The sequence below is a fragment of the Phyllostomus hastatus genome, unplaced genomic scaffold (assembly GCF_019186645.2).
Source record: "Phyllostomus hastatus isolate PE091 unplaced genomic scaffold, TTU_PhHast_1.1 phas_scaffold_501, whole genome shotgun sequence".
Lineage (NCBI taxonomy): Eukaryota > Metazoa > Chordata > Mammalia > Chiroptera > Phyllostomidae > Phyllostomus > Phyllostomus hastatus.
In genome coordinates, this window is record NW_025334033.1 from 62,049,697 (window position 1) to 62,073,167 (window position 23,471).

The 23,471-nt window shown below is 43.9% G+C and overlaps 1 protein-coding gene across 6 annotated transcripts in view; it reads right to left on the reverse strand.

Annotated features, from left to right (window-relative positions):
* The window catches only part of FOXN3 (forkhead box N3), a 360,054-nt gene extending 339,258 nt beyond the window's left edge, over positions 1–20,796 (reverse strand). For 4 of the 6 annotated variants that reach the window (XM_045822074.1, XM_045822068.1, XM_045822070.1 and 1 more), the window contains exon 1: positions 20,613–20,796. The gene's annotated coding sequence lies outside the window, so the exon portion shown is untranslated. Of the gene's footprint in view, positions 1–20,385; positions 20,480–20,612 lie in introns of those variants that run through there. The other 2 variants (XM_045822075.1, XM_045822072.1) reach the window with 2 other exon arrangements.
* Positions 20,797–23,471: the final 2,675 nt, after the last annotated feature.

The window sequence follows — 23,471 nt, forward strand, 5'->3', positions numbered from 1 at the left end:
AAAATAAAAATTAAAAATCACCACCCTGGCTCGGTAGCTCAGTTGGGTAGAGTCATCCCAATATGCCAAGGTTGTGGGTTCAATCCCCAGTCAGTGCACATACGAGAATTAGCCAATGAATGCATAAATAAGTGGAACAACAAATCAATGCCTCTCGCTCTCTCAAATCAATACATTTAAAAATATTAAAAAATAAATCACAAACAAAACAGAAACAGACAAAACCTGGATACAGAGAACAAACTGATGGTAGCCAGAGGGATGGGCAGAAAACGGGAAGAGGATTAAGAAGTATGAACTTCCGGCTATAAAATAAGTCTCATAAATGTAAAGCACAGCATGGGGAATATAGTCAATAACATTGTAATAACTACGTTCAGGGACTGATGGCTACTACATTTATAATGGCGATCACTTCACAAGGTGTATAAATGTTCGCTCATTATGTTGTACCTCTGAAACTAATATAATATTGCATGTCAACTACAATTAAAAATAAATTTAACAGAATAAATAAAACACACCAGACTGAGTGACTCCTTTGTTTAAAACTCTCCAGCAGTTACCCCTCTGATCTGGGACACCTATCACAACGTCCACACGTCCTTTGCCCGGAAGACCCAGAGCGATGGGGCGTTGATATTTCGTCTTCTAGTCGCTCCACGGCTCACCAGCCTCCAGCCACAAGGGTCCTTCGTCCCGTTCTTCAGACACGCATCCGGGATCCCACCTCGGGGCCTTGGCATACACTGTGCCCTTCGTCTGGCGCTTTATAGCGAGATAACTCTCCTCTGCTCACCCTTATCAAAGTGGCCTCGCTATCGTTCTTTACCTTAGTTGTGTTCAGCTCGTTCCTGTTTCCTGTCCCTTCAATCGGCTGTCAGCTCTATGGTAACAGGAACACTGCCCGCCTGCTCACCTAGCTACAGCATGGATACCCACTACTATTTGCTCAATAAGTAAAATATGAATAAGTAAACAGACTTCCCTATATTTGTTCCTAACTTTGTGAGATAAGTTATTACTATTATGAAGAGGACAAAATTGAGGTGTCCAGAACTGTGACTAAGGTCATCCAGGTAATCGGCAGCAAAGCCCGAATTTGAGCCTGAATCTATTTAACTCCAATGCCCATCTTTTTCAGACACCACATTAGTATTTATAGTGAAGTCTAGAAAATCAGTCAAGAGGAGGAACTCTGCTCTTAAGATTTTCCAGAAACAAATGGCCTGGGAACTTGTATCAGGCTCAGAATTTCTCCCTCCACCACAACTTCATCATCTATAACGTGGATGAACAAAATGAGTTTCTCATCGAGGTTCTAGGAGAGATGACCTCATTCCAGACTACAAAGAGTTTGGTAAGTTCTCCATGCTTCAGGACCACCCTGCTGAGGACTTCTAACTAAACTTCGTTCTGGGCACGCACATCGCTGTGTGGGGTTCTCAGTCCATCTGAGTAACCACGCAAATGCAGGCAAGAGTCACGGGCCACATCACACCGCCAAAAGTGGATGCCACTGTCCTTCACCCTTTAAAGGGGACCCCCAGCCCTGCCCAGTCCCCTTCTATATGATTCTTTGTACCAACACCTGATTGCCTGATCCCCAATCCAGAAGTGAGACTGTTCTCCCCCAATTACGGGTTCCCTCAGGACCTGGAGCTGATTCTATGTGTAATGGGCATACATTTGCCCCGCATTTGGTGCAAGCTGAGTGCAAGGGACATGCCGTTACTTTATTTCTAATTAACTCTGGACCTCACTTGATAAAAATTTAATTTCAGTTGTGTTTTTAGGGACCTTTCCTCTTCCCTAGGGTTAGAGGAACATTTGGGGGGATTTTTATGTGTGCAGAGAACAAGGAAAAGCTCTGTGGGCTTCAGTTCCAGAGCGACCTCATCCACCTTTCCACCACCTGCTCTTTTCCCTCTGAACCAAGGGGGCGGCAGGAGTCCACCGCGGTGGCTCCCAGGGCCGCGGTGCTGGCACTCCTCTGCCTGTTTTACAGTGTCAGGTTTCAGTGTCAGAATTCTGCTGACCTCTTGAAACAAACTGGGAGTGTTTCTTGTTTTTCCATTACCTGACACAGTTTGTAAAAAATACATGTTATTTCTTCCTTCAATACTCCGTGAATTAAGCACAAAAGTCGTCTAGGTCTGAAGTCATCCTTGTGGTACGGCTTTCATTACACGTTCACATGAGTAGATATAGGGCTACTGCGGCTGTTGTTTCTCTTATGTCAGTTGTGATAATGGCATTTTTAGAAAACTCGTTCAGTTCTTTTAAAATTTCATTTCAAAAATAAATAAGTGGATAAGAAACAAAAAGGAAGAAAGGAAGAAAGAAAAGAAAAAAGAAAAGAAAAGGAAGGGAGGGAGGGAGGGAGGGAAGAAAGAAAAAAGCAGAAAAGAAAGAAAAGACAATTTTATAATATTGCCTTAGGGTTATTCATCATATTTCTTCCTTTATTATCTTTTTTCCCTTTATTATCTTTTAAATATAGTGATGTTCCTGGTTTCTTCCTGATATTGGTCATTTGTGCTTTTTTCTTTGGTTAGTTTCACCAAGATTTGTCAATGTTATTAGTCCTTTACCTGTATTGAACCTCTCTATGGGATGTCTGTTTTCTATTTCATTACTTTCTTCTCTTATTTTTATTTCCTTTCTCACACCTGTTTTTAAAATTTAATCATTGTTCTTTTTTAACTGCTTGAAATTAATGTTCAGGTTATTTATCATAAACCTCTTTTTTTCTAATGTATGTAATTGAGGCTATACACGTCCCTAGAATCATGGCTTTAGCTGCATTCCATATTTCGCACACTCATTGTCATTAATTTCTAAACATCTAATTTTCATTGTCATTTCTTCATTGGCCCATGATTGATAATTTTTAAACATATGGGAATTTTTCATTATCTTTTTTGTTACTGAATTCTAGTCTAATGTCACTGTGATCTGAAAGTATTCTCTGTATAATTTCAATTTTAAAAAATTTGCTGAGCTGCTCAATGACTCAGAATATGGGTGATGTCAAATATTCTGTGTGCTCTGGAAAGGAATGTGTATTCTACATTTGCTGAGTGCACTACTTTATAATTAGGTCGAATCTGTTAATTAACTTTGTTCACTCTGTGCTGTCCTCACTGATTTTTGTCTGCTGGCTATAATAATTACTAGGAGAGATATGTTAAAATTTCTTTTTTAAAAAAAGATTTTACTTACTTATTTTCAGAGAGAGGGGAAGTGAGAGAGAAAGAGAGAAGGAGAAACATCAATGTGCGAGAGAAACATCAGTCAGTTGCATCTCACATGCCCCCAACTGGGGACCTGGCCCACAACCCAGGCATGTGCCCTGACTGGGAATCGAACCGGCACTTTTCAGTTCTCAGGTCAGTGATTAATCCACTGAGCCACGCCAGCCAGGGCAAAACTACTAATTTTTATTTAGATCCCTTTTCCCCCATTTTCTACCTTCTTTTGAATTATCTGAGTATTTTTATTATTCTACTTTCCACTTCTCTTGGCTTACTATGTATTCCTTCATTGTCCTTTTAAAAATTATCCAGAGTTTAAAACATGCATCCTTGACTTATTAATGGCTAATACAAATTAGTTTTGTATTACTTCCTACACAATTTAAGGGCATGAGAACAATTTAACTTTATTAATCTCTCCAGACTTAAGTTTTAGTTTGATCATATATTTTATTCCCTATATATTTTAAACTCCAAAGACAAATTATTCTTTTATACAGTTGATATATATTTCTATTTAGCTATATAATTATTATTTCTATTGATCTTCATGCCTTCCTATACATCTCTGAGCTTTGATCTGGAATGCTTTTCCTTCTGTCCAAATGATGCTTTTAAGTATTTCCTTTACTATATATCTGGCCATGATAATAATTTTAAAGATATTTAGTTTTTCTTCATTTTTAAGAAATCTTTTAGGCAGAGATAGAATTCATGGTTAACAGTTGTTTCAGCAATTTGAAGATATCAGTCCATTTCCTTCTGACATCTATTGTTTGAGTTGAAGAGTAAGTTGTCAATCTTACTGTTGCTCCATTGAAAGCAAAGTACCTGTTTCTCCAGCCCTGAGTGCTCTTCAGCTTTTCCTTTGTTTTTGTTTCCCGAAATCTCACTATGCTGTTTATAGGTAAAGGCTTCTTTGTGTTTATCCTGCTTGTGTGTTCTAGGGCTTCTTGATTCTGTGGGTTTGTCTCATTTGTTAGTTTTAGGAAATTCTCAGCCATTTTTTCCCAATTATCTTTTCTGTTCCATTTTTCTCTCCTCTCCTACTAAAGTTCCAGTTACATGTCTATTAGGGCTTCCCACCCTATTTTACATGTCTTTCAGGGACCTGTATTTATTTTCCACCATTTTGCCTCTCCATTCTTTATTTTGGGTATTCTCTTCTGCCCTGTGTTCTAGTTCATTAACTCTCTCTTGAACAGCATCTGCTCCACTGAACCCATAGCTTTATTAAAGTATAATTTCCACTCCATAAAATTCACCTACTATAAATGTACACTCAGTGGGTTCAATGGTTTCAGTATATTAATTCAGTTGTGCAGACTTTAAAGATTTGCAATACCCTAAAAAGCCCATCTATGTAGGTTTTAACTTCAGTAACTATATTTTTCTGATCTAGTTTCTTATTATTTTTCAGTTCTCTGGCAAATTTTTAAATCTTATCTTTCAACTCTTTGAATATATTTATCACATTTTAGAGACCATATATGGTTAATACACAATCTGGATTCTTGTAGGTGTATCTCATTTATCAATTTTTTCTTTGTTTTTAATCATGTCTTGTCTTTTTCACTGGGTGACAGATATAGTACATGAAAAACTCTAGTGATAACGTGCAGCTCTGAAAGGCTTCTATTCCTCCCAAAAGGCTTTGTCCTTTGACTTCTGGCAGGCACTTAAGCTGGGGACACTAATCTGAAAATATTTTATTTTTTACTTCAGTCCCTGTGGGAATGTTTCTATTTCTGGTTCATCTTGACTTAGGGTTCCCGAAGAAAGTCTGAGTTGTTTACTAGGGATTCTTCTTTTTGGCAGGTCCTGAATACAGTTACCATGCCTCCAACGCCATGAGTTTGTTGAAAGTTCTGCTTAGCTTCTTAGTCTCTTAGCCACCACTTTTGGAACAGACAATTATCTGCAGAAAAAGATCCAAAAGCTAGGCTCACCTCAGGCTTTTCCTCCTCCCACATCTTGGCTCTGCAATTTCTCATCACCTGATGGCTCTCCAGTGCTTCCAAATGGACTTTTTTGTTTGTTTGTTTTCATTTTAAGCAGCTTCTCTCAGCAGAAGAGTTGATCTAAACAAAACTGATCTACTGTTGATAGATACACGGACTACAGAAGAGTTGGTCTAAACAAAACTGATCTACTGTTGATAGACATTGTAACTGAGGTGACTACAATTTATCACACACCAGGACAATTTTGAAAAATGAGAGGAAGCACTCACTATGAATAATTACATTGGGGCCATAGGCATAAGCCAAAGCTACCACGAACAAATGGATATACAGTCCTCCTAATAATAGTACATGGGATACTTCACTTAAAAATATTAAATTATTTCAAAATCACGTTAGCCATATCAAGAATATGGAAGTCTTATCTCTTCCCTATGTATGACTGAGTACGTATGACAGAATATGTATGTACTCAGGATAGAAATGACCCTTTGCTCAATGTGGGAAGACACCATTGAGCAGCTCACTGAATCAACAGAGGGAGTTAACTATTCTGCCCAGCCAACTAACTCTACACTCTGTTTCTCATTAAAGTCCTTGGCTAAGACTCGGTACCTCCAAAAAAGTAATTTGCAAAGCTTTTCCAAACAAAAGAGAACTTTTCCTAAAAAGATAAGAGAGACGCCTTAGTGTTGAGAAGAAAGTGAACATAATTTCCAAGGACAGCATTCTGTACTGTCCCTCCTCAACTCCATCTATTTCATTGGAAATGGTGTACTGGCCTCTCATCTGTCAGAAACTCTACGCTCTGTTCCATGAAGGCAACAATGTAATGAGTAAAGAGCTTGTTCTGTCTTGGCCCCTAGGGAGCTCGACTGGCCATCTGAGTCATCATCCTACTGCAAGCCTTTGGGCTGGAGACCTGTTCGTGACCAATGCCAGAGCTAAGCCCAAGGAGATGCTCAAGCAAATAAAACGCGATCAGTACCTAATTATAGACTCACCACATCTTGTACTTTCCAACCTGACCCTTCCTGGAATGTCCATGATCCTATTCAGGATACAGCTCCCTATTCTTCATCTGCATACTTCAGATGGCGGATCCAAAACAATGTTTTGTGTATAAACAGCCCAACATTTTTCCAAAACACAGGCTTTATCGGCATGTAAAGTGATTTGCCACATGCCTGGTATTTGTATCCAAGCAGGTGGGTAATAGATCAGTTACTGAGATGTTAGTGTGTTTTCCCATCCACCACTCAGTGCAGCAGAGGAAGAAAACTACTCAGCGAAAAGAAAACAAGTCATGACTCCAATGACTTAACGGAGGTCCGCATGCCATTCTCATTTACGAAGACCAACAGCAACCGAAATTGAAAATCAAGCATCGAAGACACTCAGCCTAGCAACAAGTAGTGAGTTAAACTCAAGTGGAGAGAGACGCTGAGGCCGATGACCCAGGGCCTGGCCCAGCTTAGACTATCTGTGGCCCTGAGGAATATCGGAGAGCTGAACTCCTCTGCTTGTCGATTTGCTAAATGTTGGCCTAAAGAAAGGTTAGCCGGCTAAGCAAGGCCTAAAACCAGAGGGGAAGGAGGGCCAGGCCTCTACCGAATGACTTGAGAAAGCACCAGCTGTTTTCCTCCATATCATACAAATACCCTAGAACCTCACGACCACTATTTCAATCACAAAGTCAACTGTAAATAAAGGTCTTTCTCCACTTGCAGCCGTTTGTCGACGCCGCTTCACTAACCCACTCTAGGGCAGGCAGGGTCTCACCTGTGTTGATCATCTCCCCGTCCCCAACCACGCAACAGTATCTGGACGTCAACAGATACTCCTAGAATGACTGACTGAATCCTCCAAACAACCCAGCGGAAGTTGAAAGGGCTGATTTCGACTAAACTAACCGCCCCCCTCCCCCCTGCAATGGAAAGGCCACTGACGTTGGTAAAGTCTCTTCTAAATTTCAGGGGTTTCATTTTTTTCTCTAAAGATCTATTTTGACAAATTTCAAATCTGAGAAGCCAAGTTGAAGGAATAATATAACGAATAAGTTGCAAACCACATTTAGGGGATAAGTTGCATCCCCTAAATAGGTCAGCAATTATCTCCTTAGAACAAGAACATTCTCCTTTCATTCAGAGGTTTAATTTTTTTTTTTAAGAACATACTGCATGTTCAAAACAGAGTGGTAGGGGCTATTTTCAAAAGGGCGGCACAGCTCTGGCTGGGTAGCTCAGGTGATTACAACACTGGCCCGATACATCTAGCTTGCAAGTTCGATCTGGGGTCAGAGCACATAGAAGAATCAACCAATGAATGCATCAATGAGGGAAGAACAAATCAATGTTTCTCTCTCCTCTCCTCCTTTCCTCTCTCTCTAAAATCAATCAATATTTTTTTTTAAAAAGCTCAGCACAAAATTCACACCTTCAAGGAAGTTATTATACAGTTGGAAATTTAAACTATACAAATATGAAATAATTGAGGACAATTAGATCCTAAACTGGGTGGCATGACCATAAATGAAACGGCAGCTCAGAGAGAGAAAACTCGGGTCAGGCTGAAGTCTCAGAGAAGAAAGATGTGGAAGAGGGCGGACTTGCTGCTCGTTAAACCCGTTTCCTTTCTGCCCCAGGCTCCCACCCAGACGGCCTTTCCCAGCAGCCCCTGCGTGCAGCCAGATGGGGCGATTTGACCAAGTATTTCCTAATGGAATAGGAGAGGAAGCAGAATTCGCAACACCTAGCACAGGCTGCTAAATCCTGTCACTCAGGAGTCTCCATGTTCTTTCCTTTTTGCCAGTGTGTCCAAACAAGCACAATGACCTTGGGAGCCGCGGGTTGAAAATGGCAGAGCCATGGAATGGAAAGCGTCTGGCTCTCCAAATCACCACCCTGAATGGGAGCCACCTCCTAATCAGGACACTCATTTTGTTTTTTATGTATTCATTTTTTATTGGTTTTTTAGATTTTAAAATTATCAAGCGTTTGCAAGTTCAGTTCCGCTACCTAATATTTCTGGTAGCTGTTGTTCACGAAGCCTTGTTTCCTTATGAATGTGTGTGTGCTTATGGTTTTTGTTCTTCTTTGTTTTGTTTTACTGGGACCTTATGCTTGTTTGTCTTTCTGAGACTTTATCAGTGGGGATTCTTGAGGGTTTGAGTTGAAGGTGAATTTCTCTAGGTTTTGCATTTGTCCCTATGATGTGCCTGGGATCATCACCAATCCAAATACAAAATAAATGTGTGAATAAATAAGAGAAGGAAACAAGCATATACACTGCAAACAGGATTAGACAGAGTAAATGCAGGAAATGAAGAAGACTGAAAAATTATCTAGACTTTAGCACATAAAGATATACTGAGAGGCAGAAAGTATGAAAATGGGGTTAAGACATAAAAATAACAGTGAATAAAAATCTAACATATACCTAATTTGAAATTCAGAAGTAAAAGAGAATTGTACAGAGCAGGGACAAATTCTGAGAATCTTCAAGAACTAATGAAAAAAAGTAATCCAAAAATGCACACACACAGACACACACACACACACACACACACACACAAACCCGGGCTAAAAAAGAAATACATAAGAAATTCAAATCTAGACAATTTACAATACACGAAAAACAAAAAGAATGTCTTCAAAGCAGCCATAACGTACTCTTGAAAACAGATTACCTTCAGTGGCAAGTGACAATTGGACTTACCGCTGCTTTCTCAGCAGAAGCCAGAAAACAATGGGGCATCTTTAGTGTGTTGAAAAAAAAAATAACCAGAATTTTATACCTAGCAAAACTATATTTTAAGAAAACATAAAAAAATAAAACTTTCCAACAAACAATAACTGAATTAGTTTTCCCTCAATTGATTCTCACTAAACGAAATCTAAGAAGAGAGGTCATCTGAGGGGTGGGGGAAGGAGGAGGAATTACAAGCAAAGAAAGCAGAAAATGTATGGATAAATCTGAATAAACACTTTTATTTTAAAATGAGAATGTCTGACCTGTGGGACCTAAATTGCAAAGTGGGTGGTGTGACTGGCCTTAAGGTGTTTGCATCGAGTGAGAGGAAAGACATTAACTACCTTTAGACTTTACTAAGACTGTTCACAGCAATACTGTAATAACAAAACAACCCAAAAGTCCATTGATGGTAAAATAGATAAACTTTAGTATATCCACACCATGGAATATTATATGGCAGTAAAGAAATGAATAAATTACATTACACTCAATAACACAGGTGTTTCTCAGGAACATAATGTTGAACAACAACCGAAAAGGAATATTGTAGAAATATATATATATACAAGGTCAGTCTGCGAAAAGTCCAACCATTGTTATTATAAGAGAATGGTTTGCACAACATGGATGTGTAACCTGGCAGCCAAGGCCAGTGGACAGGAATGCGCATGTGCAAACAATGCCGACTTCACTGCACTAAGTGTGGGTGGCAGATGCTGTTGAGTGAGCATGTGTACTGCGTGGCCGTCACATTCAAAATGACTGAGTGAGTAGAACAACAAATCTGCATCAAATCTGCATCAAATTTTGCCTTTTTTTGCATGAAGCTTGAACATTCCTCCATGCAAAAACTATTCAGATGGTTCAGAAGGCCGCAGCTATGGGCCACTGGTGATTGGCAGCTTCATTACAACAACCACTCCACTCATGTATCTCGTCTCGTTCAGAGGTGTTTGTCAAAACATGAAATCATCCAGGGGACTCAGCCCCACTACAGCCCCAACTTGGCACCCCGTGACTTCTGCCTTTTCCCAAAACTAAAATCACCTTTGAAAGGGAACAGATTTCAGACTGTGGATGAGATTCAGGGAAAGACAACAGAGCAGCTGATGGAGACTGGGAGAACTGTGTGAGGTCCCAAGGGGCCTACTTTGAAGGGGACTGAGGCATCATTGTCCTGTGTACAATGTTTCTTGTATCTTGTATTTCCTTCAATAAATGTCTCTATTTCTCATAATACATGGCTGGATGCTTTGTGGATAGACACAGGCATATCTGTAATGTTTTTGTTTGTAAGAAAGTATGCACACCTAAACTACAACACATACAGTTTCAGGGTAAAAAAAATGTGGTAAAACTGTAAAAAAAAAAAAAAAACAACCATGGACACAAACCAGAAACGACACATTTCACATCCACTAACATCCTAATGACTACAATTTTGCCATTCTTAGCTGCAAGGGAGTCTTACAAATGTGGTTAATAGCTGCTCCCAGCCAAAACGTGGGAAGAATGGACGCAGGTGAGACAGGAGTAGACTCTGCCACAGGTAGAGATTCCATAGACTTGAAAGTCAGACTTCGCCCTGGGATAGGATTTTCTAGGATGTAATAGGAGTCTGGAGGACCCAGCCCAAATAATTCACCCGAAGGCTGTAGAAGATGCTGCTTTCGTCGGTTAGGGATAGTCAAGCCCCTCATCTTTCTGACTCGGTGGTAAAAGAATGAGACCACAGGTGGGAAGAAGAGAAGAGCCTGCTCCCTTTGCAGTCCGGGTAACTATGGGGGAGGGGATAAGAAAATGAGACGGCGGAGCGGTTGGCTGCTGGTGCAGCCTCACCGCTGGGTGACTCCACTTCCTGGATGCGGAGGGAAAATCCCTGCGCATCTGCATCACCAGGGGAGACGGCCTGTACCCGTCTGGGGCACAGCTTCATCAGCCTGGTGCTGCAGCAAGATCCAGCACAGGGAGCTACGAGGTGGTGCTTCAGGGCGGCTCTGCTCACAGGAGGGGACCCCTTGCCAAGACCACCAGGCCAGCGGGCTTGATGGAGGGTGTGGCCAACACCCAGAGTTTGCTGCGTGGAGCTGAGGCGGGATGGAGTCGGCAGGGGACGCCGCGGAGGGTTCTGATAAAGCTGAGACGACAACCAGATCAACTTATGTGGCAACCTGGCAGTCATTTATTGGGTCCCAACCCATGCTACCTTTTTTATTATTATTATTTTTATATTTAGAGAGGGGAGAGAGACAGGCAGACAGACACCAATGTGTGGTTGCTGGGGGCCATGGCCTGCAACCCAGGCATATGCCCTGATTGGGAATCGAACCTGCGATGCCTGGTTCACAGCTTGCGCTCAATCCACTGAGCTACACCAGCCAGGGCCCATGCTACCTTTTTTCATTAAATAAAATAGAATGGAAAAGATAAGAGTGCCTCCCAGTGTAGCAAGAATAATACCATATTGTGAAAGTTACGTTTCAGCTACACATGTTACTTAGCAAAAGTTCTGTATCGCTCGTCCATGCACACATTTGTCCTATGTGCTTACTAGAATCTCATGACACTGTATCTGTCTCTCACTGTGAGTCTGTGGAAGCCACCAGACTAGACTGCGTGTTATAGAAGCCACAGCTCTCAACTGCTAGTACGGTAATGTCACTGTCATTGTCAATGTCAATGTCATTGATAGGTTCTATGCCTTTAAGTGAAACAACATGTTATAACAAAACCATGTTTACCATCAGCTAATTGATAGAAACAAGAGTTAAGTTCCTAAGGCATCTCATCAACATTAAAACGTTATAATGTTATAACAAAATGACCTTGAATAAAACTATGTTATTCAAGGACCTACTGCACAGAAAGAGCAGTACCAGTGGGCAAGCGCCCTAGGGCCTTAGAGCAGAGCCCCCCCTCCAAGGAGCCTGAGCCTGCTCGTCCTGCCTGAGACATAAAAGGAGGAGCGCACTGGACGCCCCATCCCCCACACACCAGCACGGGTGAAGGAGGCAGACAACACGGGCATTGTGGTCCTTGGAAGACAGAGTTATCTTAAGCAACTGTTTGGGCTGTTAGATCAAACTAAGTTTTGAAATGGATGGGATCAAGAGTGACTACTCTTTCCCCTGGTGTCCACAGGTGTTTTCTGGGGAGGAAGACTTGCTGTAGACAAAATGAACCAACGGCCCTTTTTCTGCACACTGAGTTGCAGAGTGGGCGGAACCTGTGACCCTGCGGCCCGGGAAGGGGGACATGCCGGCTGGGGCCAGGGGCAGGATGCACGAGGGCAGGCGGCTGGAAGGAGCAAGGCGAGCTCACAGGCGAGTGAAGCCTGCCCAGAACTGAGGGCATTTCCTGAGCACTGATGAGTCGGGCCAGATTATAGAAGGTCCTGAAAGTTAGGCTGAGGAGGACAGACTGGGTAAGGTGACCCACGGGGAGCCACCACAGGTCCCAAGTAGAGAGACATGACGACAACAATGACCACTTAAAAATAAAACTAGCTACAATAATTTCAGTTGTTACTGCGTGGCAGGCTGTGTGCCAGGGGCTTTCCAGGGGCTTTATGATTGGCCTTCACAGTAATCGCCTCCGGATTTCCAGAGCGCTGCGTCTCAGGTTATGGTGGGACGTAAACCAGGTGCTGCCCGAGCTTCCCACCTGGGAGACAAGGACCGCGGTTGTTGCATCGAAGGCAAAGCAAACAGGCAAAACGAGCGCCCTATTGAAAAGTTCTGCCTGAACGTTTGGATTCTGAACTGAGGCCGTTTCCTTTGCTCCCTTCTCACTGAAGAGCCACCATCCCAGGATCTTCACTCATTTGGAAGTTTGGAGCCCTCTGGAAAAAACGATCCTTCCTCTAAGGCGTCTGCCTTTCCGAGGCTGTGGGAGGAGCTCCAGAGTAGAGACAGGTCAGAGAAGCAGCTGACGCCCCGGTTGAGCCCCTTTCAGGCCCTACTTTCTTAGCGCACAGCCACGCAACCGTCAGCTGCACTGACGGCATCCACAAGCGTGTGTCTGAGCACCTCTTCCGCCAAAGCCCACTCCGCCAGCTCGCACGGCCACCCTTGAGTGCAGGGATGCAAGGCCCAAGAGCAGCCATCCACCGGTGACGGAAGGCGACATGTGGCATGTTGGACAGCAGCTCTGGCGAGCTGCAGTGAGCCTCAGCTCCCCTGCACAGGGGTGACAGGAGAGAAACGTCACTATTGGCTGCCTTCTCTTTCTCATCTCCCACCCTTGCCCCGACTGGTGTCTTCCCAAGTAACCGACCTACCCGGGAACCTGCCTTGCAAGGCCAGCTTCTAAATAAAAACAAAAGGCATGCTCCCCAAGGAAGGAACTCAGGGAGGGCATCACTTCCATCTGTCAGTATCAGCTTAGAACATGAACTTCAAAAGAAGGACATTTACAGTGTAAGAGGCCAGTCGGAGTGAGAGAACAGATGGTGGGCTGTCCAGGAGTGATTTCCCCACCCTTACGTCCCCGGCACAGTTCTGGTGTGCTGTAGGTGCCCCGTGACTGTTCGCTGAATGAATGGCTGGATGACTGGTTTCCCCAAATTTGTGCGTGTACTTAGCGGAGTCAGCTCCCAAGACAGAAACGAACACAGAGCTCCCGGCTTAGATGAGAAAGTCACACGGACCTCCGCTTGGCCTGTCTAAACCCATGTGGGGTTGGCATGATTTAGGGGTAGGGAGACCCACGAAGGAGATACTGGACATCCCGCTAATCTGACAACTGAAGCCCACTGTTTGTTTGTTTTTTTTTAATTCAGGAAGAAATTAAAGAGATGCATTTGCACCCCAGAGTTTTGGGGTGGTCCATGCAAATGACAACAGTGAAGGTGGTCTAGGAAGTCTGTTTCTGTGGATGCCACCAGCAGAAAGCCTAAGAGTAACATCAGTGGTCCAGGAAAGCCGTGTCCCTGGGGAAAAGGCCATCCAGTTACCAAACGGGCGAATGAGCTCGGGCGTAGATGAAGGGGCACACGACGATGATTTAGGAAGATGATCACTAACCAGAAAGTCCCTCCCATCACTGATGGTCAGACGGGGGACACAGAATGACAAGCATGGCCCTGTTTCTTGCCCGAGTCACAGCAAATTTTCCCCAGCCAACCCTGCCATTATTCCCAGGAGGAGACTCTGTCATCAGCCTGGAAAGGGGCGTCATGACCCAGGGGCAAAGACAGAGGGACCGCGGGGAGACAGCCAGTGGGGTGGCGACACCTGTAATTTGGAGTCAGGGTAAGAACTACGTGGCGACCCAAGAGCGTGGCTCTGAGAACACAGTTGCCTCAGTTTTTCATCTGTCAAATGGGATGTTAATGTTTATTGCCATTACTTAGTAGTAGTAGTAATTCATTCTAGGTTATTATAAGAATCAATTAAAATAATGTAGGGGCAACACCAGATATATGAGAGCCCCTTACCAGTGTGATATGGTTTTTCTATATTATCCCCAATATTGCCAAACTTACCCAGAGTAATGTTTTCCTTTCTCAAGACACCATTCTAAATGCTAAATCTAGTCCTACAAAACAATATGGCAGTCTTAATTTGGGCATGTATTAACTTTTCATTAAGTGGTAATTGTTTTCATTTTAAAGGCTGCAAAAATGCTTAAGTTTGCCTAATAGGAAATTTCAGAGTGTGAGGAGATATTTAAGTCCCCCAAAATAGCAACGTTTAAATGCTCACTCAAGAACCACCCTGGCTGGTATGGCTCAGTGGATTGAGCACAGGCCTGTGAACCGAAGAGTCACCAGTTCAGTTCCCAGTCGGGGCACATGCCTGGGTTGCAGGCCAGGTCCCCAGTGGGAGGGGTGCATGAGAGGCAACCACACATTGATGTTTCTCTCTCTCTCTTTCTCCTTCCCTTCTTCTCTCTCTAAAAATAAATTAAAATAAAGTCTTTTAAAAAAAGAGGAAGAATCACTGGTCTATTATCATGAATACACCTTGGGGCAGTTCTGTTGGTTTTCTATGGCAGGTGGGAGGAGGAATAAAATAGCTTTAAACAGCCTCAACAAGAACATCTTATTCAACACAATTAAACAAATACAAGTTAACCACAATCATTTTCATCCACTACCACAAGCAACTACTTTGTGTTTAGACTAGTTTTATCTTTGCAAAGAAAAGATTTTCCCTAAAAAAGAAAACGTTCCAGCCCTAACTGGTGTGTCTCAGTTGGTTGGGCCTATCGCATAAAATGAAGTGTCACGGGTTCAATCCCCAGTTGGGGCACGTGCCTGGGTCGCAGGGTCAGTCCATGGCTGGGGTGCTTGGGAGAAGCAACAGACCAATGTATCTCTCTCACATCCATGTTTCTCTCCCTCTCTCTCTCCCTCCCGTCCCCTCTCTCTAAAAGTAAATAAGCACAATATTTAGAAAAAGAAAATGTTCTAGCATAACTTGTTGGAAGAACTGGGGCTTCCTGGGACACTGATGATTTTCATCACCATCTCTACCCCGACGCAGGTAAGAGAAACACGGCAAGCACCGTGGAAGTAATAGGCAAACATTGAGAGGAGTGTGTATTTTCTCCTTCTACAAACACCCCAACGGTGCAGCCTCCACAAAACAACACAGGGAGGGTGGCTGTGGCCTTGAGAAATACGACACTCCTCTAATTTACTGGCCCTCTCCGCTGGTTTCTCCCCACCTCCGTAAACCGTGCGTCTGTGAATCAGGGCCAGTGAGAATCAAGAGTGGAACTCAGGGGGATCCTCCACCTGCCGCCACCAGAGATCTTAGTACCTATGGCTCCTGGGAAGTGGACCAGGAGAACTGAGCCCAATCCCAGCACTGCGATTTCCGTCAATCTCATAACTAGAAACGATCATTTGAATCTATTTCGTGATATTCAAATATCAGCTGTGTGTTATCATTGTGTTCAACACTCAAAACACCAGGGAGCCTGCCAAGCAGATTATATAGCTTGGAAAAAAACTTTCATTTCATGAATGACACTTACTATGAAATAACTTTCAGTGACAGATAGGATAACAGTGATAGAACACACCCTGGGGTGGTCAGAATAAACTCATGCATTCTGGTGCAGTCATAACCAATGGATCTCAAACACTCTGTGCTATGTTTGTATAACTTGAAGGGGGGTCCTGGTTTGTGAGCAACCCTTAAGACACTCTTCGTCTTCCCTCCTCAGAGACTGGGCCTGGGCTTTTTCATGCATATGGCCAGCCCAGTCTTTCTGCAGGCTGGCTTATTAGACTGCACGGTATCACACACCTGGCTCCTGCTCCCTCTAAACACAAGCACCATCTTAAACTGTCAGGACGAAAGTTCTCTCTTCAACTAAGACGGTCCAGGACTTCCCTCCGGCCTCGGGAGGATATTCTGGGCACTTGAAAAGCCGTGGTTTTCAGCTTGTGTTCAGAGCAGTATTAGGGTTCCAGGCTGTGCCCCAGGCACAGGGGACGAGAGCGGCTCCGGGCTTCTGTCTCTTGGTTCCCTCAGAGCATCTCTGTTTTCATTCCACTCATATATTAGGGCCTTGCGTAAGACTTCATTTGGTGCTAAACATAAATAAAAAATGAGGTCTCCAAAAAGGTGCGAAAGCCATCGCGGCAGCGAACAGTCCTGTCTGGCTCGGGCACCCTCGGCTCCCTCCCAGGCTGCTCCCCTCAGATGGGGTTTATAGACCTACTGCCCTTTAAAGAAGCTCGCCCTGTTTCTTCTTCCGGAATTTGCAACATGCACCAATGACAACAAATTATGTTTGTGTACAACATCCAACAATAATCCAGACTTGCGCACAATAAATCTTCTGAGTTAAGACTGGTCTCCTCAGATGGACTCACACTGGTTCCAGCGTGCCCCTAGTTTCAATTTCGAACCCTTCCCCCACATCAGATTTCTGTTACCAGCAAGTACCTGACATGTAGTCTCAATGCATTTTTTTCTTATGCGCAAAGAGAGTGAAGCTGCCTCGCTCCCTTTCCCTCTCTAGGCTAATCCAAAATCAAGACTGACATTCGTTTGATATTCTAGACTAATTATTAGAAATCTAGCACGGCCATCAAAAAATCCCTGCTGCGGTGCTGTGCGTATGTGCACCTCGGACGACTGAAGATGAACGGGAACTTGACTGAGTATCTTGTTCATTTGCATTGGTAAAATAAGTCGTGCGTAGTAGCATAATGATCGGTTTTTCTGGTCCCCAAGCCAAAAATAAACAAACAGAAATGCCAAAGATTTCGAGTGACTTCATGGTAATCCTCAGAAGTCCCTTTGGAAACGGAGCGTTCCGCGCAAACTGTCTGACAGACAATGGAACGTTAAGGCAGATTCTAGAAACCAACAAATCCCATTCATTTCCTTCGGTTTGTAAAAACAAGCAACTGACATGTTTCCTGCCAATGAACACAGCCACAGATAAGAAAGATCCTTACAGGAAATCCTTTGCTAAAAGAGAACAGTTGTGCCATGAAACTTAACCTTTTTCACCAACGCACAATCCATTCAACATCTGACAAGCAGGGATCATGAAATGTGTGCCAAATCGCCCCAACAATGTTAGGGTTCTTTCCACCTCCTCTCTCCCCCAAGGCAATTAGTTGGTGAAAACAAGGTGAATTTGCTGCTTTTTAAAAAGATCAGTGCTAATTAAATGAGATTTAAAACTGACCGTTTTCAATTAAGATAAAGCAATACAATGCTCTAAATCATCATGATTGGAAGGAAGATATTTCCAAATGAATATCAAAAACCTTAAATGGAAAGACTACCATTGGCAAGATTAGAGAAATATAAGAAACACAATGTCTTTTTATTGAGAAGGTTCAGTGTTCATCCACAGGGCCAAAATTTCAGAGAGGGCCTCCTGGGTTTATTTTATTTAGCAAAGGGAAAATGGGGCGAGGGGGGGGCAGGTCTCCAAGCTTTTCTTCACCCCATCCCTGAAACCATTACCAAGACATTGAAAAGATTCACAATCTTGATTTCGGGAACCTCTCATTGTCCTAAAAATTTACTAATGGCATTCTTCTCTAGTCACAGAAGGAGAGGAAACTTTTGTAAGTTAACCAAATAATAATAGTTGCAGTTTTGAAACCACTCTTATTTCAGATTCGTTTTCCTCTTCCCCATCAGCTACTGAGAACACCCCCCTCCCCCAGAGCACCAGCCACGGCCCTCCCTCCTTTACCTCTGCACACGAAGCCCCGGGGCGGGTTTCTGAAATGCCACAGTTCTTGGAATTCAACTGCGAGAGTTCAACTGGGAACCCTCCTGCCAACGGAGAGCCTTCATTACACCTTCCCCCAGACGACCTTTCATCCACAGGTAACATGTTATGTTACTGGTCTTTACAGCTCTGAAAAGAGTTTCATTCCAACAGCAGACATACAAATCAATCTGACTCACAATTAAGCGCTCAAATACCTTTTTCGCCTCTCCTTGCACAACTCAGAAGCAGCAAAATGCCAAGTAAGCACGTGTGCTCACCCTTGCTTTAAGGGTTTTTTTTTTTTCCCCTCTCGTATTTTCAATAAAATATAGTTATGAAATCTAGCAGACTGCATTTTTGGTTGTTGTGGTAAAATGACCTTGATTTGACAGGCACGGTCTCAGGTTTCAACAGATGCTGTGGGAAAGCTCACAGAAGCCAACATGTTCTCCAGGCATCTGTGATGACATGCAGGATTTTTTTTTTTTTTAAAGTGGTGGTTATGGTCGGGTATGTGTGGTGGGGAGGGGGGTCACTCTTCTTAGTTTCCATGACAACCATGTCTCCACTCATGGTTACTAGATACCATCCACTTCCTGTGACTAAATTTTTAAGCCAATCAGAAAAGTGTTTATACATTGAACAACTTCTGGGAGGGTGCTTCTTTAACTGGGGTGCTTTAAGGCTCAAATGGAGATGTCCACCAGCCTTATTTTTTTTTCTCTTATAGATACAATAGTTCACATCATTTACTAACTCATTCTCATAAGAATACCTTTTTTTCCTTGGATTTGAAATGCATTCTCCTCAACCCAGAAGCCAATTTTGACTGTTTGCTCTTCGTCGCCTTTTGGCCCCACTGTTGCAGACTCAAATTTAGTGCATGCTAGCTGCCAATGCACAGACACATTATCAAAGTAAAGATGCATTATCAAAGTAAGCATCCATCTGCTGATGGTGCTATTTCAGACCAAAAAATGGTTAGGAAAAATTACTCTAAGTTGAACAACTTTGCATTCTACAACTCCTAAGCAGAAAGCATCCAGTATGGACTGGAAAGTGATATGTCTCCAAATGTAAGCCAGTGGCTGACGTCTGCAAAGAAATTTGTCAACAAAATGGCCTACTTTAATCTTGATAGCAACAACGACAAAAAAAAAAAAAATTAAACTTAAAGGCATGTCGGGCAGACCGCACCTGAATTAAAAATCAATCTTGCAGGAATCTGGGCGCGAGACGGCTAATCTGAATTTACTGCGCGGTTGTGCCAGGAGGTTTGGGGTGACTGTTTTCCCAAGTCCGTCTCCCTGACCAATCAGTGGGAGAGTTGAAGTGAGCTACAGTCAGCGGTGCAGGCTTCCCAGCTCTGCGCTCTCCGGCTGCACTCCCCTCTTTAAGGCAGAGCTGGCGATCAATGAAAAACAGGGAACAAAAGGAATAGAACAGGGTCTCTTCCTCAGCTAAGGAAAACGATTCCCTCTTTCCCCAGTGGGCCGCTCGCACCCTGCCCGCCCCGGCTCCACACGGAAGCTCCCAGCAGACCCAGTCCTTTCAAGACGAGGCACAATTTACACTGGCAATCATGTGTCCCAACTGCTGGCAAACGTGTCACCTTAAGCACATCCTGTGTGACAGAGAACGGCCCCGGGCCCAACCCATTGAAACTAATAAATTACATAAATTAATAATCCCACAATTAAAAAGCTGCCGAGAAAGAACGCGTTTCCCTTCCCCAAATGTCATCCCGAGAGTGCAAACAAAGCATGAAAAATAGCCTCTTCAGCCTTCCCCAGCGAGGCGTCATGGTCTTCTCCTCGAAACAATGTTTCCCCAAAACGAGAACTATTCGGACGGCCTCGGAGGAAACTCTCATCTGTAGATGTCACATCAGGATAACCAGTTACAGCATTTGAGAAGAGGCTTGGGCTGCCCGCAGATCGGACACTCTGTTTATAATTGATAGCAAAACAGTTGCGACAGCAATGCTGGGAACTCTGCTCGAGCCCAACTCCACCTTTGACACGCTAGTTCCCCGAAAATAAAAGTAACGCCTGGGGAGCCCACAAAAGTACAGCCCTACTCAGTCATTAACAGAATCACGTCAATGATTTGATAAATTTTTAAATTATCCATTTCTCTGCTACATTTTTTTTAAAATTAAACGACTATGCACAAATTTGTGAGAAACTTTTTTTTAAAAAAAATAAACTTACTTTTGAGACAAAACTAATGCAAACATGCCACTTGCCATCCCTGGACCTCTCCCATATGGGCTGCAGGCTATAAATCAATCGAGCCAGGTGGAAATACGGGGGCGGACCCCTTAAAAAAATCAAAGGGCGCCCCAAAATGCAGCAGCCTGAATAGTGAGGGCTTCTCGTGACAATGCTGAACCAGAGCAGAAGATCAGGAGGCAGGAAATGAGCCCCATTTTCGTTACCTTCGATCGCCTGCCCCCCGCGCTGCTTCTCGCGGCTGCATTGGGGGGCTGCGGCGGCACTGGACTCGCGGGTGGCCCCGCTGCCGGGTCGCGCCGTCTCCCGGCGGAGCTGCAGCCGATCACGGCCGGAACCCCGGCTCCAGCCCCGGCGCCCGCCCGGGGTCGGCGGCGCGGCTGCTCCCCGGGCCCGGAGCCCTGCTGGGTCCTAGTGCGCGCCGCGCGCCCGCCGGTGGCGGCGTCTGCGCCCGCTGTAGGGCAGGCAGCTCTGAGCACCGTGAATCCCCGCGCAAACCGAAACACACGCGTCGGCCCCTTTCTAAACCGGACGCCGTATGTGCGAATGAACCGGAGCTTACTGTTAAATCCTGGAGTGAGATGCTAAAGAAAACCGTTTGCTGTAGCTGGACTCATAGCAGGCGGCTGTTGATGGCTGCAGCTCCAGTGTAAAACAGGGCAGTAACGTTTCCGTAGGTGTTTGCCGGCGCACGTGTGATACTGTATATTCACAGACGGCAAGAGATGGTGCGGGATCGACCAAGACAGGTGTCAAAAATACAACGCAAAATAAAAAGGCAAGCAATGTTTTAAACAGTTTTTCCATTTTTCCCCCAGCAAGTCCTTTTGCATCTTGCTTTCTCTTATTTATCATATGCTATTTTAAATAACAAAGGCCCATATGGCTAAACACGCAATCATTTGATTTTCAAGAGACCTCAAAAATCGCATCAAAATATGCACTAGTGTATCTCTTAAGAAGTCAACAAGAATTAATGGCGGCATATGGTGTGCCTTCTAGAGAAAACTTAATTACAAATTAAAACAATTGCAAAAATTCACAAATTCAATAAACTGAAAGTAAATTATGATTCCAGGCATATACACAAAGCAGCTTTTGTACACTTAGGAAAAATGCAAGTTCTATTTTTTTTACATGTGGAAAGGGTGTTACATGAACCCCCCCATAACAGATTACCCACACTGTCCCCCAAAAGGGCCTCCAGGGACCCCTCAACACCTTCATTCGCTGAAACCCACCTGGAAGGCAACTTTTAAACTTGCAAGTGCTCATTTAAGAGGACAATTCTTATTAGCCCTTAATTCAAAATAAAAGCAGGTTACTGTGAAAAGCCTGTTTGAAAGGCTTCAAGACAGGGAGCTTGCTTTCAGCCTTTGATATCTCCAAGTTTGAAGGTCACGATTCTGTAAAACTGCTAATAACAATGGCACTGTGGTTTGACACCAAAAGGAAAATCAAAGATGTGTTTTCTGAGTTCTATTTTTGGAGCAGAAAAAGTCCCTTTGAAAAGTACTCTTGCCCCCCTCCTTCCCAACTGTAGCTAAATAAAGGTAATAAAGGACTTTTAGTATTAATTAAATGTCGAAAGCACCTTTTCTGCTGCCTTATGTCCACGCAAAGAACGAGCTGTAATGTGTTACATTTGCCCATCTTCGAAGCACTCTCGCCTACATCTCATGTGGTCTTTGCCACACCTGTTGTAAGACGGACATATGATTCCCAGTTGTTAAATGAGAAAGTAGAGGTATTGAACTATAGCAAAATCGTAACATTTCCAACAGATTTCTGCTTTTCCTTTCTTTTTAAAAAGATTTTATTTATTTACTTTTAGAGAGGGGGGAAGGGAGGGAGAAAGAAAGGGAAAGAAACATCTGTGTGAGAGAAACATTAATCAGCTTGACCTCTCACACGCCCCAAACTTGAGGACCTGGCCTGCAACCCAGGCATGTGCCTTGACTGGGAATCAAACCAGGGACACTTTGCTTTGCCGGGCGACACCCAACCACGTGAGCAGGTCAGGGCCAGATTTCTGCTTTTTCAAGCACACCACTGGCTCCCCAGCTATAATTTCTCTGTAACTACTGTGGACAAAGAGCCACCCAAAAGGTAAATGCAGGGAGGCTTCTGTACTCATCATTTTTCACCTGTATTAGAGCAGCAATTTAGCAGAATGGAAAGAAGAGGCTAGCTGAAAATATTTTAGTCTCTGCTAGACAAGATGACCAGTGGGCCTGGGCTGGCCAAGTTTCTGTCCCGAGGCTGTCCGCAGGGCACCCTGGCCAACAGAACACTTACTGCTCTAGGGCCGAGCAATGCTTCTGTCACGGAGGCACCTTTTTGCTCTTTCTCAGAGACTAATAGTGGACCCTGTACACAGAGAAATGAGGTTTTCTCAGGTGGCATCCCAGCACTGAAAATCCTCAAAAACCCTGGAACATCAGACATTTCAGACACCCGAGGGCCTATTAGTGAGGGCCAGGGTGCCCTGGCTCAGACCTGGTGACAACCAGGGCGTTACTTCTCAGCCCTCCTGCACCCACGGGAAGCCACCAGTCAGCTCTGTTTGTGGCAGTCCACTTCCTCCTCCCCTCTGCCAAAAGGAAATGTAACTTCTCTGACGCTGTGTCCCAGCCCACCCAAGTACCAGCCAGGTGAGGGCTGGGTGACATGTAGCTGTAAGGACAGAAACATTTTATTCTCAAAAAGGATGCATTCCTTTGTTTTGTGTAGCTCCTAAGGAAGAAGCTAGGCATGCCAGCTCACTGGAAGATATGGATGACCTTCCTTGGGAACATAACCCTCCCGTAGAAGGGTTAATGCACAACTTGATTCTTTGTTGCAAACTGGTCTAGTTACTTGATAGTCACACCACCCACATGGCCTTCAAATGTTGCAAATGCTAGGCTCAAAGTCATCTTAGCACCAAAAGGAGGTGATGAAGCTGAAAAGAAATGCTGGTGGTGAGCCTTCCTCAAAGCTAGAGCACACCAGAGAGGTAGGAGTCAAAAGAAACCAATCATTCATTCATTCATTTGGTTGTGTATATTTCCAATGCTGGAAAC